The sequence below is a fragment of the Schistocerca americana genome, chromosome 10 (genome assembly GCF_021461395.2).
Source record: "Schistocerca americana isolate TAMUIC-IGC-003095 chromosome 10, iqSchAmer2.1, whole genome shotgun sequence".
In the NCBI taxonomy this organism is placed as follows: domain Eukaryota; kingdom Metazoa; phylum Arthropoda; class Insecta; order Orthoptera; family Acrididae; genus Schistocerca; species Schistocerca americana.
In genome coordinates, this window is record NC_060128.1 from 129,217,370 (window position 1) to 129,233,756 (window position 16,387).

A 16,387-nucleotide genomic window follows, 5' to 3' on the forward strand; every position below is an offset into this window, starting at 1 on the left:
AGTGCAGAACGGAGTGCTTAACGCTCCGTACGACGCAGAGAAGAAATTTATGTGGACACTGCATTCACAGCGGCTGCAATCCAGCTAAGGAATTAGCTGTAGCCACGTTTAGCTCCAACTGTCTAGAAACGAACCAGCCAAATTCGTTAACTGTTCTTGCGAGAACTGAGAGGGCACTATAAAATGCACGCTGCTCCAACCATGCACGTGTATATCGCCACATACTAGGACTAGCGCAGAGTACATGTTTTCTTGCATAACGAGAAACATAGGGAAAGTTTCTGCTGGAAAATTCAGTAAAGGGCTGATTAGTTTTGTAGGAATTTCAGTGGCAGAGAGCGGCCTTGCAGTCGGCAGCTCAAGGTAAATACCACGTGCAGAGCCGGCCGGAGTGGCCGTGCGGTTCTAGACGCTACAGCCTGGAACCGCGTGACCGCTACGGTCGCAGGTTCGAATGCTGCTTCGGGCATGGATGTGTGTGATGTCCTTAGGTTAGTTAGGTTTAAGTTGTTCTAAGTTCTAGGGAACTGATGTCCACAGCAGTTAAGTCCCATAGTGCTCAGAGCCATTTGAACCACGTGCAGAGGTACAAACTTTGTTGGTTCACCAGCTTGCGTCCACTGTAAACTCGAGCGGCCTTGGGTAATCTTGCGCTCAAATTTGTCACATAACTAACCACCCACCGTAGATTTGATTGTCATCCTAAACAGTACCGAACTTTGAACCGAAATAGGACGGTTTTCGTAGTACTGACCAATATCATAACGTATGTGTAGGAGCAATTTTGAAAAGAAACTTCCAATTAAGCATTCATATTATTGTGCTTAGTATTAATGTTCTTCCATACAGTTAATATTTAATAGTGTTGTGTATAGGATTATTTCACTTCTTGATGTTGGCGAGATGCATTATCCATTGCGCTGTTTTTATGTTGTCGAGTTGAAAACTGTGTAAAAGCTGTAATTTTTGTGTTAAAATTTGAGAAATTGAACTTGTCATTTCAACTTACACAGTTGTTCTCAATTCTAGAATAAGCATACACCTTACAACTTAGTGGTGTAATGACTGCAATAACATCACATACCCTTTCACCGTGTGAAGTTTCGTTTTGTTTCCTCTTCCACTTCCGGAAGCTTCTCTTTCTTGTCAGGCAACGTATAACGTGCAAATTAGTGTTATAACCGTGACGTAAATCGTATTTGTGGCCTTGTCTATTACAGTCTTATTCGCGATCGCTGCGTGCATAATCCATGTTAATTTCTGCAAGAGTCGTTACACTCAAACAAATTAACCCAGTCGAAAAAATGTTGCATAATTCTATCTCCTATAATTCTACGACAGACTGGTTTCAGCGAAATAAGTGTGTAGTTTTGCGTGTATATCTTGTGAGACTTGACAAAAACTGGAATATCTTGTACTATCCTTTCAATTATATAAAATGCTACGACGCTTCTAAAACGTGTAAACTGCCAAGGAGAGAGTAAACTTTACGGAAAGATGAGATTAAGGTATAACTGCTGTCCCAGCAACTGCGAGCCGCAGGTCGTTGGAGGAGGGAAGCCTTTCCAGTGACTGGAAATATACATAGGTTTAATCCCGTTTTCAGGAAGGGTCCTCGAACAGATTGATGCAACTATAGGCCTCTAGCGCAGAATTTTGGAACACATCACGCTTTTTGCTCGAGTATTATGACATTTTTGGAGAAAGTAAGTCTCCTCCGAAGTGGACAATATGGATTCCATGAACAACGATGACCTCAAATCGAGCTCGCTTTGTTCGTCCACGATACCCAGAAGGGAATAGATACCGGTTTGCGGGTTGATGGGTGTTCCTTGGCTTCCAGAAGCCATTCGACAAGGTTACCAATTTACGCCTGAAGAATAAAATACGAGTGTATGGAATATCAAACCAGCTTTCTGATTGCGCTGAACAGTTAGTAGCAGAACACAGAACATGCCATTCTCATGGAGAGAAATCTTCTCATGTGCTAGTAACTCTGGGTAATCTTCAAGAAAGTTAGTATACAACCATCACTTTCCACGATACATATACGGATTATAGCAAGGATGAGTGTCCTGAACGACGTTACACCAGCACTTACGCCATTTGCAGATTAATAGGACTAGGATGTTTTTGCGACAGTTACTACCTGCAAGACAAGGTGGCAAGAGCAAGACATCAGTGCTTATCTTTCCTTGGGCAGCATGTCAGGTGTTGAAGTATGGGCTCGTGAACGCAAAACAGTTAGTCTATACTGACACGTGTAGTCCACTAAGTGGTGCGGTTATGGCCGTGCAGAAAACATGAGACCATAAATTTCATGACGTTCTTCTGGGAAGACTGTTCGGCACGGAGTAAAAGCAGCCAACACGCGGATGTGTGTACATATCAAGGTACGAGATATAAAAATATCCGCACTTACATCCATTATAACCTACATCCCTCCGCCACACACTGTAATGTGGCTTACGTGGCATAGATGTAAATGTAGACTTAGATTTGTAGTTCACCTCACAAGGCAGACGTTTCTTGGTTTCACTTTTGCGAGTGGTATAGTTTGTCATCGATAGCGAAATCTGCAGCCACTCACCACTGCCTCAGACATGACACTGAGGCTGCGGTTAGTCGAAATTTCTACTCTGTATTTCCTCTCAAGAGCGCCAATTCCGTAAAATTCTTGGACAGCTAATTCGTTGATTCGAAAGTCTTATTGTAACACTCATATTCTGTCAGACATTTTAAGGTAGAAACAGCGTATGCTACATCTCCAAGGTACTTGGTCTGGGTAGGAGTACAATTGTACATTAACTGTTCCGTATGATCCCCAGAACATTGCTGCGTCACTGCTTTACTGATGTTCATTACAGTAGGGCTTTTACACTAGTCTGCTGTAATTCCCCTTAAAGACACAGTAAGAAACAATCACATCCGAGGCTCGTTTAAGGTAGCAAACACATGGTAAAAGCTTTAAGATTTGTAGGCTTACACTGGTATGGGCCTATCATGCGCTGTGAACCTAATCATATGATAAGAACAGTACTTGACATAAAGGAACAAAAAAGATACTCTTAACGTACACTGATTGCAAGGATTATGTCCTAAGGAACGAACCTGAAGATGATGGGACTGCTCCCTGAAACAACGTAACTAGGAGGATCGATACCAAGGTACATTCTGAATACGGCAAGGATGATGATGAAGAAGAAGAACATACATTGAAGTGCCAAAGTAATTGGTATAGGCATGTGTACTCAAATACAGACATATGTAAACAGGCAGAATATGGTACTGCAATCGGGAACGCCTACGTAAAAGTGTCTGGCGCAGTTGTTAGATCGGTTACCGCTGCTACAATGAGAGGTTATCAAGATTTAAGTGAGTTTGCACGTGGTGTTACAGTGGGCACACGAGCGGTGGGACACGGCACCTCCGAGGTAGCGGTGAAGTACGACCATTTCACGAGTGTACCATGAATATCAGTAATTCGGTAAAACATCAAATCTCCGACATCGCTGCGGCCGGAAAAAAATCCTGCAAGATCGGAACCTACGGCAATCGAAGAGAATCGTTCAACATGACAGACGTGCAGCTCTCCGGCAAATTGGTGCAGATATCAATGTTCGGCCATCAACAAGTGTCAGCGTGCGAACCATTCAACGAAACACAATAGATGTGGGCTTTCGAGGCCGAAGGCGCACTCTTCTACGCTTGATGACTGCGCGACACAAAGCTTTACGCCTTGCCTTGGCCCGTCAACACCGACATTGGACAGTTGGTGACTGGAAGCATGCTGCCTGGTCGGACGAGTTTCGTTTCAAATCGTATCGTGCGGGTGGACGTGTACGGGTGTGGGGACCACCTCATGAATCCATGGACCCTGCATGGACTGTTCAAGCTGGTGGAGGCTCTGTACCGGTGAGGGGCGTGTGACGTTTGAGTGATATGGGACCCCTGACACTTCTAGATACGATATGACGTGTGACACGTACGTAAGCATCCTGTATCATAATCTTTATATATTTTATGTCCATAGTGAATTCTGTCGGACTTCACCAATTCCAGCAGAGCAATGCGACACCCCACGCGTCCATAATTGCTACATGGTGGCTCCAGGAACACTCTTCTGAGTTTAAACACTTCCGCTGGCCACCAAACTCCCCAGACACGAATATTATTATTCAGCATGTCTGGGATGCCTGGCAACGTGCTGTTCAGACGAGATCTCCACCTCCTCGTACTCTTACGGATTTATGAACAGCCCTGCAGGATTCATGGTGTCAGTTCCCTTCGGCACTACTTCACAGTTTAGTCGAGTCCATGCCACATCGTGTCGCGGCATGTCTGCGTTCTCGCTGGATCCCTACACTATATTACGCTGGTGTACCGGTTTCTTTGTCTCTTCTGTGTAAATACTTCTTCTCAAAAATTTTCTTTTGCCATTGCTGATGATCACTATGTCCCCCCCTCCCCCCCACCTCCTTCCTCCCCCCTGGACAGCAACCATCTGCATGTCCACAGGAACGATCTCCGTCTCCATAGCAACCACCTTCATGTTCACAGAAACCATTTTTATACCCATAGCAGCCATTCCCATTTCTACAGCAACCGTAGTCACTTGCATAGCAACCGTCCTCGAGACCATATCAATCATTTCCACGCCCATAGCAACCATCTCCATCCTCATAGCAACCATTTCCATATCTGTAGCGGTCATATCTATGTCCATACCAGTGATATCCATTTCCATAACAACCATCTCTGCCTGTATAGCAACAGTCACCGCGTACATAGCAACTATCCCCATGTCCTTAAAAATCACATATTATGTCACCCGTTGTATGCTACAAACCAAATTTCCGAATGAACACGAGGCCACAAATGAGGTAACTCAGAAACACACTAGAATGTAGCGTCGAGTAAGACCGTCTCTCTACATACGCAGCATACAAGATTACTACTCACAAACCAAGAGCTCTAGCGCCGCAGGTTGAGAACAAGACCGATCCACTAAAGTACGCACAGACCCAGCGACCTTAAAACTTTGCGTTCGACACCATTTTCAATCGATTTAGATTATTTTTTAGCAACTCGTACTTTCCTGTCGCTGCATTCAACAGTAATTGTGAAATATTGCCGAGACTGTTACCAATCAGGCAACTAACCAGGAGAGTATGAATGAGGCACTGTGAGGCATTTTCGAGTATTTTTCAGCCTTTACTCCGCTCGACGACGTCCCATCCACCCCCGTATTCGCGCTTGCGAGCAGCAGCGAACGTGGTGGTTGTGGTGGTGATGACTATGCATCTCTCTCTCTCTCTCTCTCTCTCTCTCTCTCTCGCTCTCTCTCTCTCTCTCTCTGTCTGTCTCTTGCACAAGCACTGTTAGTTCCTTGTGGAAAACATCGGAAGTTCACTGAGGCTTTTTGCGGATGATGTTGTAGTGTATCGAGAGGTTGTAACAATGGAAAATTGTACTGAAATGCAGGAGGATCTGCAACGTTTTAACGCATGGTGCAGGGAATGGCAATTGAATCTCAATGTAGACAAGTGTAATGTGCTGCGAATACATAGAAAGAAAAATACTTTAGCTACAATATTGCAGGTCAGCAACTGGAAGCAGTTAATTCCAAAAATTATCTGGGAGTAGGCATTAGGAGAGATTTAAGATGGAATGATCATATAAAGTTGATCGTCGGTAAAGCAGATGCCATACTGAGATTCATTGCAAGAATCCTAAGGAAATGCAATCTGAAAACAAAGGAAGTAGGTTACAGTACAGTTGTTAGCCCACTGCTTGAATATTGCTCACCAGTGTGGGATCCGTACCAGATAGGGTTGATAGAAGAGATAGAGTAGATCCAACGGAGATCAGCGCTGTTCGTTACATGATCATTTAGTAGTCGCGAAAGCGTTACGGAGATGATAGATAGACTCCAGTGGAAGACTCTGCAAGAGAGACGCTCAGTAGCTCGGTACGGGCTATTGTTGAAGTTTCGAGAACGTACCTTCACCGAGAAGTCAAGCAGTATATTGCTCCCTCCTACGTATATCTCGCGAAGAGACCATGAGGAAAAAAATCAAAGAGATTAGAGCCCACACAGAGGCATACCGACAATCTTTCTTTCCACGGACAATACGAGACTGTAATAGAAGAGAGAACCGATAGAGGTACTCAAGGTACCCTCCACCACACACCGTCAGGTGGCTTGCGGAGTATGGATGTAGATGTAGATGGTCTAGTATTACACGTGGCACCACTCTGGTAAGGACACACTTGGACCGGGGCGCACGCAGCGTCGCTACGGACGCGTGTACGCTACAGGCCGGGACGCACGAGCGACCACGTCGCGTCCGAATAATCCCTTGATACTCTGGGCCACTCCTGCGCCGTGCCGGCGTCGCACCCGGGCGACGGGGAAAATGAGATAAACAACGAGAGGGGTAAAAAAAGAAGAAAAGGAATAACAACGAGAGAGAGAGAGAGGGAGAGAGATAAATCTGTGGGCGGACAGTGGACGTGTCCGGCGCCGAGATTTACTGTGCGGTGGGCGGCGTGGTGCGTTGCGCCGCAGTGTGGAGAATTACGGCGCCTGGATGGCGTGCTGCGCGCGGACCGACGCCGGCCGACGGAGTTACGGCGTCTTAGTGCGACGCACAGCCGATTACTCAGCCACCTGCCCGCTGAGGAATTAGGCGCGAGCGGGCCGGCCTAAGCTCCGACTTAGCGCGCGCGTTCTGCTGCCGAGGATCGGTCTGTGTAGCGGCTCTCTGTGACCCACGGGTAGCTACTCTGCGACCGTCACCTCGGGACAGCAGCCCCCCACAATATACACTACTGGCCATTAAAGTTGCTGAACCACGAAGATGACGTCCTACAGACGCGAAATTTGACCGACAGGAAGAAGATGCTGTGATACGCAAATGATTAGCTTTTCAGAGCATTTACACAAGGTTGGCGCCGGTGGCGACACCTACAACATGCTGACATGAGGAAAGTTTCCAACAGATTTCTCAAACAGCAGTTAACCGGCGTTGCCTGGTGAAACGCTGTTGCGATGCCTCGTGTAAGGAGGAGAAAAGCGCACCATCACATTTCCGACTTTGATAAACGTGGGATTGTAGCCTATCGCGATTGCGATTTGTCGTATCGCGACATTGCTGCTCGCGTTGGTCGAGATCCAATGACTGTTAGCAGAATATGGAATCGATGGGTTCAGGAGGGTAATACGGAACGCCGTGCTGGATTCCAACGGCGTCGTATCACTAGCAGTTGAGATGACAGGCATCTCACCCGCATGGCTGTAACGGATCGTGCAGCCACGTCTCGATCCCTGAGTCAACAGATGGGGACGTTTGCAAGACAACAACCATCTACACGAACAGTTCGAAGACGTTTACAGCAGTATGGATTATCAGCTCGGAGACCATGGCTGCGGTTGCCCTTGACGCTACAAAACAGAAAGGAGCGCCTGCGATGGTGTACTCAACGACGAACCTGGGTGCACGAATGGCAAGACGTCATTTTTTCGGATGAATCCAGGTTCTGTTTACAGCATCATGATGGTCGCATCCGTGTTTGGCGACATCGCGGTGAACGCACATTGGAAGCGTGTATTCGTCATTGGGATCCTGGCGTATCACCCGGCGTGAAGGTATGGGATGCCATTAGTTACACGTCTCGGTCACCTCTTGTTCGCATTGACGGCACTGTGAACAGTGGACTTTACATTTCAGATGTGTTACGACTCGTGGCTCTACCCTTCATGCGATCCCTGCGAAACTCTGCATTTCAGCAGGATAATGCACGACCGCATGTTGCAGGTCCTGTACGGGCGTTTCTGGATACAGAAATGTTGGAGTGCTGCCCTGGCCGACACATTCTCCAGATCTCTCACCAACTGAAAACGTCTGGTCAATGGCGGCAGAGCAACTGGCTCATCACAGTACGCCAGTCACTACTCTTGATGAACTGTGGTATCGTGTTGAAGCTGCATGGGCAGCCGTACCTGTACACGCCATCCAAGCTCTGTTTGACTCAATGGCCAGGCGTATCAAGGCCGTTATTACGGCCTGAGGTGGTTGTTCTGGGTACTGATTTCTCAAGATCTAGGCACCCAAATTGCGCGAAAATGTAATCACATGTCAGTTGTAGTATAATATATTTGTCCATTGAATACCCGTTTATGATCTGCATTTCTTCTTGGTGTAGCAATTTTAATGGCCAGAAGGGTAGAGGAGATGCAGTGAGTCTGTGCCGAATCATTCAGCGCTCGCTGCGGTGGCTCGCTGTACTACGCTGCTCAGAAGAATCGGGGGAAACTGAATTCGGGTGTCTGCCGTACTCCGCTGACCAGTAATTCAGTACTGGGTGTGCTACCAAACTACACCTTAATCTTTCACAAATTAAGTACACAGCAAAACATCATTACACCATCGATCGTTAGCATAAAAAAGAACTGAAATATCCGACTTGTGTTGAAAACAAAGCGGGAACAATCATTCATCCATTATGAGTGATAATTTGCACAACATTGGATCGGAGCAGATTCTGTCTGGTTTCGGGCGGCTAGCGGAAATGGTAAAGACTGCCAGCCTTGCTTCCGAGATTAACGCGGAGCTCACCATCTGCAACATCGTCGATAGAACCGACTGTGATCCTTTGGTGCAGAGCCGAGTGGAGGGTCTGAATCAGAGGCTCAGGAGGTTCTGTGACCGTGTAGGCTGCAGATTCCTTGACTTGCGCCATCGTATGGTGGGTTTCCGGGCTCCGCTTAATAGGTCAGGAGTCCACTACACATAGGAGACGTCTACACGGGTAGCGGGGGCTGTGTGGAAGGGACTGGGCGTTTTTTTTTTTTAGGTTAGAGGGTCTCAGGGAACCTCAGAAGGGGCGTCCGTCTAAAAGTGGGCAGGTAAGACACAGTAAGGTAGTTGTAAATTTTCGTAGCTGTGTTGGGAAAGAACCAGAGCTCCAAGCCCTAATACAAAGCACTGAAGCTCAAATAGTTGTAGGTACAGAGCGCTGGCTATAGCCGGAAATAAGTTGAGCCGAAATTTTTTCAAACGGTCTAATAGTGTTCAGAAAGGATAGATTAAATACAGTTGGTGGTGGAGTATTTATTGCTGTCAGCGAAATTGAAGTAGATAGTTCATGTGAAATAGTATGGGTAGAGGTTATACCTGACAATCGGACTGAACAATTAATTGGATCGTTTAACCGACCCCCCCCCCCCCCCCGCCCAACTCAGAAGACATAGTTGCTGAACAGTGAAAGGGGCCTGTAGCCACCTTTCATTGCCAACTCTCGTAGTGGTCAAGTCGGCAAAGAGGTTTCCGCTACTTGGGAGAAATCCACCTGCGTTAGGTTGGTGGTGGAAATGGCATCCTGGGGTTTTCCGGTCGACGCGGAGCGTGGAAGAGGCTGGAGAAGCGGGAGGCAGTCTGCCGCCGGTACGGGAAGCGTACACAGCTGTGCTCCAGTTGAAGAAGGGTGAGTTGGACTGACCGCGTGGCGCGTTGTCACATAGAGAGGGGAGCCTTTAGCTTTTGGTCTCGAATTTCGTCTTATAAAGATCTACTTGCTGGGTTGCAGCAGCGAATGCAAGGCTTTTGTAGACTTTCAGTTTGATTCCCAATGCAGTCTTGACTTTGATCCGTGAGAGGAACGCAGCACAAGGGAGTTGCATATGTTGAAGTGCCCTCGGTTCAGTGTGAGTGTTTATGTGCCTACAACTGTGCGTGTATGCTTCTAATCTTTTCCGGATCTTGGTAATTTTTGTGTATTTGTGAATTTTCTTTGTCTCATGTGATTAAAATTTGGCCACGGTCCACAGAAATTGTCTCCGCGGACCGAGTGGGCACGCGAGTCTGTTATGAAACGTATAGTATTTCACAAGCAATTGTACATAGTTAGCATGCAACAGCAGTCTATAGATGCACTACATCAATGTTTTAAGGAATAAATAATTTTGCCTTCAATCTTATCTTGTGTACCGATGTTACGTCGCCGTTACCTTCGCCATTTACCTTGTAGTTTTCCTTGTTGGCCCACCTATAGCGTTTTCATGTGCACAGGTGTAGTGATTAGTGTCCCTTTTTTTTATCTGAAACAAATGCTCTGGAATAGATCGTGTTTTCACGAATCTTGCTGCAGGCTGCACTTACGCATGGTGTTCACGACCTATTTACTTTACTCAATATTTGATTCACGGGAAGAATGCCTGGATCATATTAATAACTACATCCCATTCTTTATCAATGATTTTACAATGAATGTTCTTTTGTGAGTTTTTCGTATTAATAAATTAAGTAATTTTCCGACTCAGTGCTACTTCTTCTTTGTCGTGTGGCTAGAGTTGGTGGCGACCCTATCCTTTATATTGATTTCAGTGTCAAGTAGCATTTTCTTATTCAAAGTGCGCGTGGCTATTTTAGCTATCAGGATACATTCAAAGGGCGCTTCATGCTTCTTGAACATAGCGTCCTTTTATTCACGCTACTTACACATGGCTTACCCTGCTCACGGATTTCGGTAAACCAGAGATCTTCTGATGCGCAGTGAGGATTAGTTATTTTCGGTTGGATGTGCTAATTGGTATATTGTCTCTCTGTGATACAGAATTTACGTGAATTTATGATATAGGTGTGCATTTTCTTACATGTTTTATCTTGTATATGTATTACTGTATAGATATTGTGATTTAGTATTCAATTGTGTTACAAGTGTGGGTTGACTCTTGTCCTGTGGCGTGTATCGGTGTCATATAGTAAATCTTGGGTGCTTTGTGGGGACTGTGAGTCCATTAGGAGACTTTGGTACTATTCTTGTATTTTGGAGCACGGAGTAACTATCCTTATGATGGAGACGCGTAGCTGTTCAGGGAGCCGCGATCGGAAAAACCAGTCAGACAACAACTCTGAACAAGGACGAGATCAGAACGTCGAGTCCGACCAGGAACGAAACGCAGAAAACGCAAGCACAAGTGTTGTCCATCCTGAGCCCGCTGTAGTGTTTTCGAATCAGTCGATAGATGCAAATTCATTACAGACTATGCTACGGCAATTACTAGACAGTAATAAAAGGGATATCGAGGAAGCAAATAAAAGATTGACTAGTGAAATAGTACAGGGTGTTGGGGAGAAACTGGCGATCATTGACCAACGCATCTCAGCCTTAGAAGAGGGGCACCAAGTCATTAGCAAGCAGGTGATGGAGCAAGAAGAAAGGTTCGCTGGGAATATACGTATACTAGCAGAACAATGCCAGAGTGAACAAGCGGCTCTTGAGTCCCGAGTAGGACGAAATTCCGCCAGGGATCTCTGCGCGTTAGCAGAACAATGCCAGAGTGACCACGCGGCTCTTGTGTCCCGAATAGAGGACACTGCGGCTAAGTGCACGGTCCACCTTAGCGCGCAGGTAGAAACCCTCAGCCAGGCGATAATAGCTCTCGAGCGAGAGCAAGGGCTTATGCAAACAAAACAAGACACGGCCCACCGAGAGATGCGAGAAGAAATAGCCAGGATCTCAGACGCAGTGGCGCGTAAGTCTGACAATAATAGGGAAACGATTACCTCGTCATCAGCGGATGCAGACGAAATACGGTCGATAACGAAATGTCCGCGTGGACAGTGTGAAATAAAAATACAACAAAGAGGGGTTACCGAGGGAATATGTGAGCGCATGGCCCGTTTAGAAATTCACCTAAAAGGGTTAAAGGCCCATGAAGTTGAAAGAAATGAGCGAAAGGGCCATTATTCCGACGATGATTCCGGGAACGATGGCGAATTTGATCATCGTCATGATCACGGATCTCGTACCAGGTGGGAACGGCGCGGATCCCCTCAGGAACGTTCGCCAAGGGAAATTGACTTTAAACATTTTCTGACCGTGAGGAAGTTTGAAGTCTTCCGTAACTCGGCTGCGGGGATTCACCCGCGGGCCTGGTTACAGCAGTTCGAGTTCTCCCTCCCTCCTACGTGGCCCAGTGCGCACAAAATAGAGTATATGTGCGGCTACCTCGAAGGTGAGCCAGCGGCGCGGATGAGGTCAATTGCACGCAATTGCTACACTGTTGGGGAGTTTCGTCAACACTTCCTGTCGATATATTGGTCAGTGGCAGCGCAAAGTCGTGTAAAACACGGACTCATTATGCTACCAGAGTTAAACAGGTCAAAATTCTCCAGCCCTGTGCAGATGTTCGAGCACATGCTGCAGGCGAATGAACATCTTGACGAGCCTTATGGACCTGCAGAAATTATTCGTATTTGCCTGGGAAAGTTTCCAATGCAGTTGCGGCACGTTATCCTTGCAGGACGATGTCAGGATGACGTAGAGGGGTTTCGCAGTCTCCTTTTAGAGCTTGAGTGCGATGCGAATGGCACCACGCAGAATTACGGCCAGAGCGCCTACGAGCAGCGGCCGCGCAAGCGAAGCCGCAGCTGTAGAGACAGGTGGCAATACAGACGTAATGAGTCGCCTGAGAGTTACAGAATGCGCGAGCGTTGGCAGCGTCGCGACTCCTCACGGAACGCGGGCAGAACGAACTATGCCAATGGTCATCATTCGCCTAGAGGAAATCAAAGACACCCCTGGGAGTTTAGAAGATATGGTAATGAGCAGAGATTTAGGCGCAATTACAGCGGACCTAGGAACGGTAGTCGTGACCGACCCCAGAATAATTATCGAACAAGCAACAGCAGGGGTGCCGTAAACAGTACGGGTGGTCCGCCAGTGGGTGTTGAAATTCGTCCCGCCTCTAATCAAAGGGATCAATGACTGTTGGCTGGCTCGGTTGGCGTCAAACTTAATGAGGACCGGTGCTATTGATGATATTGATGTGCATTTGAATAAAGGAAGACGATATTAGGGAAGATTTGTTGAGGGAGGGCCACAGTATTGGTGTGCCCGCGGTAAGCCCAGTCGCCTCTGTTTCGTAAAATTACAGTGTATATTTTCCAATGTTTTAATTCACCCTGGTGTGATTGAAATTAAAGTGTATATTTTCTGTGTATTATAAAGGGTCCCCCAATATGTGTGTAGTTATTTCTTCTTGTCAGCAGAAAGGAGTAGTGTTGTGCAGTTCAAAACATCTGAATGTGAATGATTATGAGGCTCATATGAAGCGTTTCCTATTACAGTAAGATGGCTTTCGTTCTTTGATGACTAAAAAGGTATCGGGTGTGTTGGCTTGGCGAGTCAATGGTCGTAAGGTAATTCTTGATGATAAATTACAGTTTTAGTGTTCTTATTCCCCTTAGGTGAGCATGATTCAGTGAGATTTTTCAAATGTACTGCGATGTTGATGAAGCGACTTGGTGACTTGTAGGTGAAGGATTTGTGTATGAAAGGAGATTAATAGTGTTTGATTTTCAGAGTTACCATCTTATAAGACATTTGGAAAGTGTAACTTGCCGCCACATACTACTAGGTACGGTTGAGGGCACCAGGATGTGAAACCCCAGAAGATGTATATGGAAACAGCTTATAACCTCAAGCAGCTTGATATTTAATAGAGAATCAATGCGACTACCTCCAAGCTAAAATAGCATGACGGTAGGTGAGGACCCCTGGGGACATGTGGTGAGTAAGTGTGTAATCATTATGAGTATCTTATGATAGCAGTAAGTTGGGTACTCATGGCCCTGGACAATGGATTTCTTTTGACAGTATTTTTTTATGTACTTATAGGACGAAGTGTTTATGTGTTTGCTAATAGGATAGGATGATTTTTATTTTCATTTTTATGCCCACTGACCTTTTGCATTAGTCTGATGAATAGATGTTGAAACATTTACCATTCCAGATGTGACTTGAATGAACCTTCTGTGTCTCATTAATCATAACTTTTATTATGCAATGTCCATAGAAAAGAAGTCTCGGAAATTTTTCACAGATCAGCAAACATGTTCTGCAAACCTTGGAGGAGCAGTCAATGAACAACGATATGGGTATTGGTGTTGAAAGGAATATTTTGTTTATATGTGGGAATTGTAGTCGGGCTATATGGTGATGGTGACTAGTACGAGCTGTGTAGATTGTGTGTGAGAGCGTAGTTAGGAGCAGGTAGAGTTTTGTGTCTGTAGCTAGCAGCGGCGCCAAATCCTATCCAAATCCTGACCAAACCTTGTACAAGATCTACCCTGAATGATTGACAGCAGATGTAATGCTGGAACTATATTTTATAAAAAGGATTTTTTTGTTTGTGTGAATATTGGTTATTTAATTTTCTTCATTGTTTTTTATTAGTAATGTTAAGAAGGCCCTTTTTGTCAAGTTAATTTTGGGCACTATTCCATGTATTGATCAGGAGTGAGAAACTCCGAAGATTTTGTGGTAATCTGTACACATGATATTTTGTAACGATCCCTGTGAGCGCAGTTCTTAAGTGGGTGCAAGGCCGCCTAGGGAGCCTCCGCATCAGAAAGCACAGGGCTTGGTCCACCGGCAGGCGTTGCCGAACCCTGGTATCAACGGCGAAGCAGTGATGCGGCGAGCGGTCACAGCTGTTTCCCCGTCAGAGGGGAGGGGATGCTGGTCTTCCCCACCGGAGCCCAGGCGTGTCACCACGGCAGCGCCAGCTGATGGCCGGCGTTCCACCCCATGCGCTAGTCATCTGACAAGCGAAAGGGAAAGTATGACGCACACCAGGCGAGGCCGCCGATCCCTGAGTGCCGCTAGTCCAAACGGCTGCTGCGGTGAGGTAACGCCCACTGCCCGGAGGGACGCGGATCCCACCACTGACGCATCAGCTGAGACGGCGCAAAGAGGTGACAAGCGGGTCTCAAGCCCGACACCCGCACGAGTTTACGTCGACCTCGATGCGACGCAGAAGAGCGCGTGTCTCCCCATTGACACGACAGGAGACGGGGGCGTGTGTCGGTAAAACACATTCCTCCACAACACACGGACGACGACCGCCAAGCCGCCTTCTCGATGGTGAGGCAGGGCCCACAAGTGGCGATGTCCTGCAAATCTGCAACGCCGAACCATCCCACAGTATGGACGCAGAGGGTGGAAACGGGCACGAGGCAACGTCGCGGGGTGCTGTCTAGGATGAACAACCTGGGTTACAACGGACGTTACAATCAACGCCGCTGCGAACTCCCCAGTTCAGTGTTGTGGTCCCCTAGTAGCTTATCCTCCAAGTCGCCTTTAGAAGAGACGCCCACCCCAGCACCTAAAGAGAATACCCAGTGAAACAACCATGTGGCGAAACTGAAAAACGACAGCGTGTCAACGAGTTGACTTCTGGATGTGTTTTTGTACTCATGTCTTATTTTCCATAGGTGATTATTTACCAGCTGTCATACCACTGGGTTCATTAATGATTTTGTATCACTGTATTTGTTGTGAATATTGTATTTTGCACTTTCACTTGCATGTTTTTATATATGTCAGCACCAGATGATACTGCTTTGGTTCGTGATAATGATTTTGCATCATTGTATTTGTTTATATATTTATATATATTATGTACCTGTTCACCTATGTCTCTATGTTAACTTTTGATAGTTGGTTAAAGCAATTTTAAAATAATATCTCATGGTTGTGGTCGTAGTAGGTCAGATGACATGATGTTAGCGTAGTATATCACGCTTAATTTAAATTGTTCTGTTTGCTTTGCGGACCGCATGAGGTCACAATTATTGACTAAGGTCAGATAAAGCTCACTTGGATATAAGAGATTAATCAACTCCTTTGTGCTGCTGTTTACTGTTGCAATTGTTACTCGTTAGGGTATGTTTGTTTCGAAGACTGTTGGCGAATCTCCTAGCATGGCGAGAAAATTCGCGGCACAGTCTTCTCCGGGACGTTTGGGGTGATGAAAGGGTCCTGTAGCCACCTTTCATTGCCAACTCTCGTAGTGGTCAAGTCGGCAAAGAGGTTTCCGCTACTTGGGAGAAATCCACCTGCGTTAGGTTGGTGGTGGAAATGGCATCCTGGGGTTTTCCGGTCGACGCGGAGCGTGGAAGAGGCTGGAGAAGCGGGAGGCAGTCTGCCGCCGGTACGGGAAGCGTACACAGCTGTGCTCCAGTTGAAGAAGGGTGAGTTGGACTGACCGCGTGGCGCGTTGTCACATAGAGAGGGGAGCCTTTAGCTTTTGGTCTCGAATTTCGTCTTATAAAGATCTACTTGCTGGGTTGCAGCAGCGAATGCAAGGCTTTTGTAGACTTTCAGTTTGATTCCCAATGCAGTCTTGACTTTGATCCGTGAGAGGAACGCAGCACAAGGGAGTTGCATATGTTGAAGTGCCCTCGGTTCAGTGTGAGTGTTTATGTGCCTACAACTGTGTGTGTATGCTTCTAATCTTTTCCGGATCTTGGTAATTTTTGTGTATTTGTGAATTTTCTTTGTCTCATGTGATTAAAATTTGGCCACGGTCCACAGA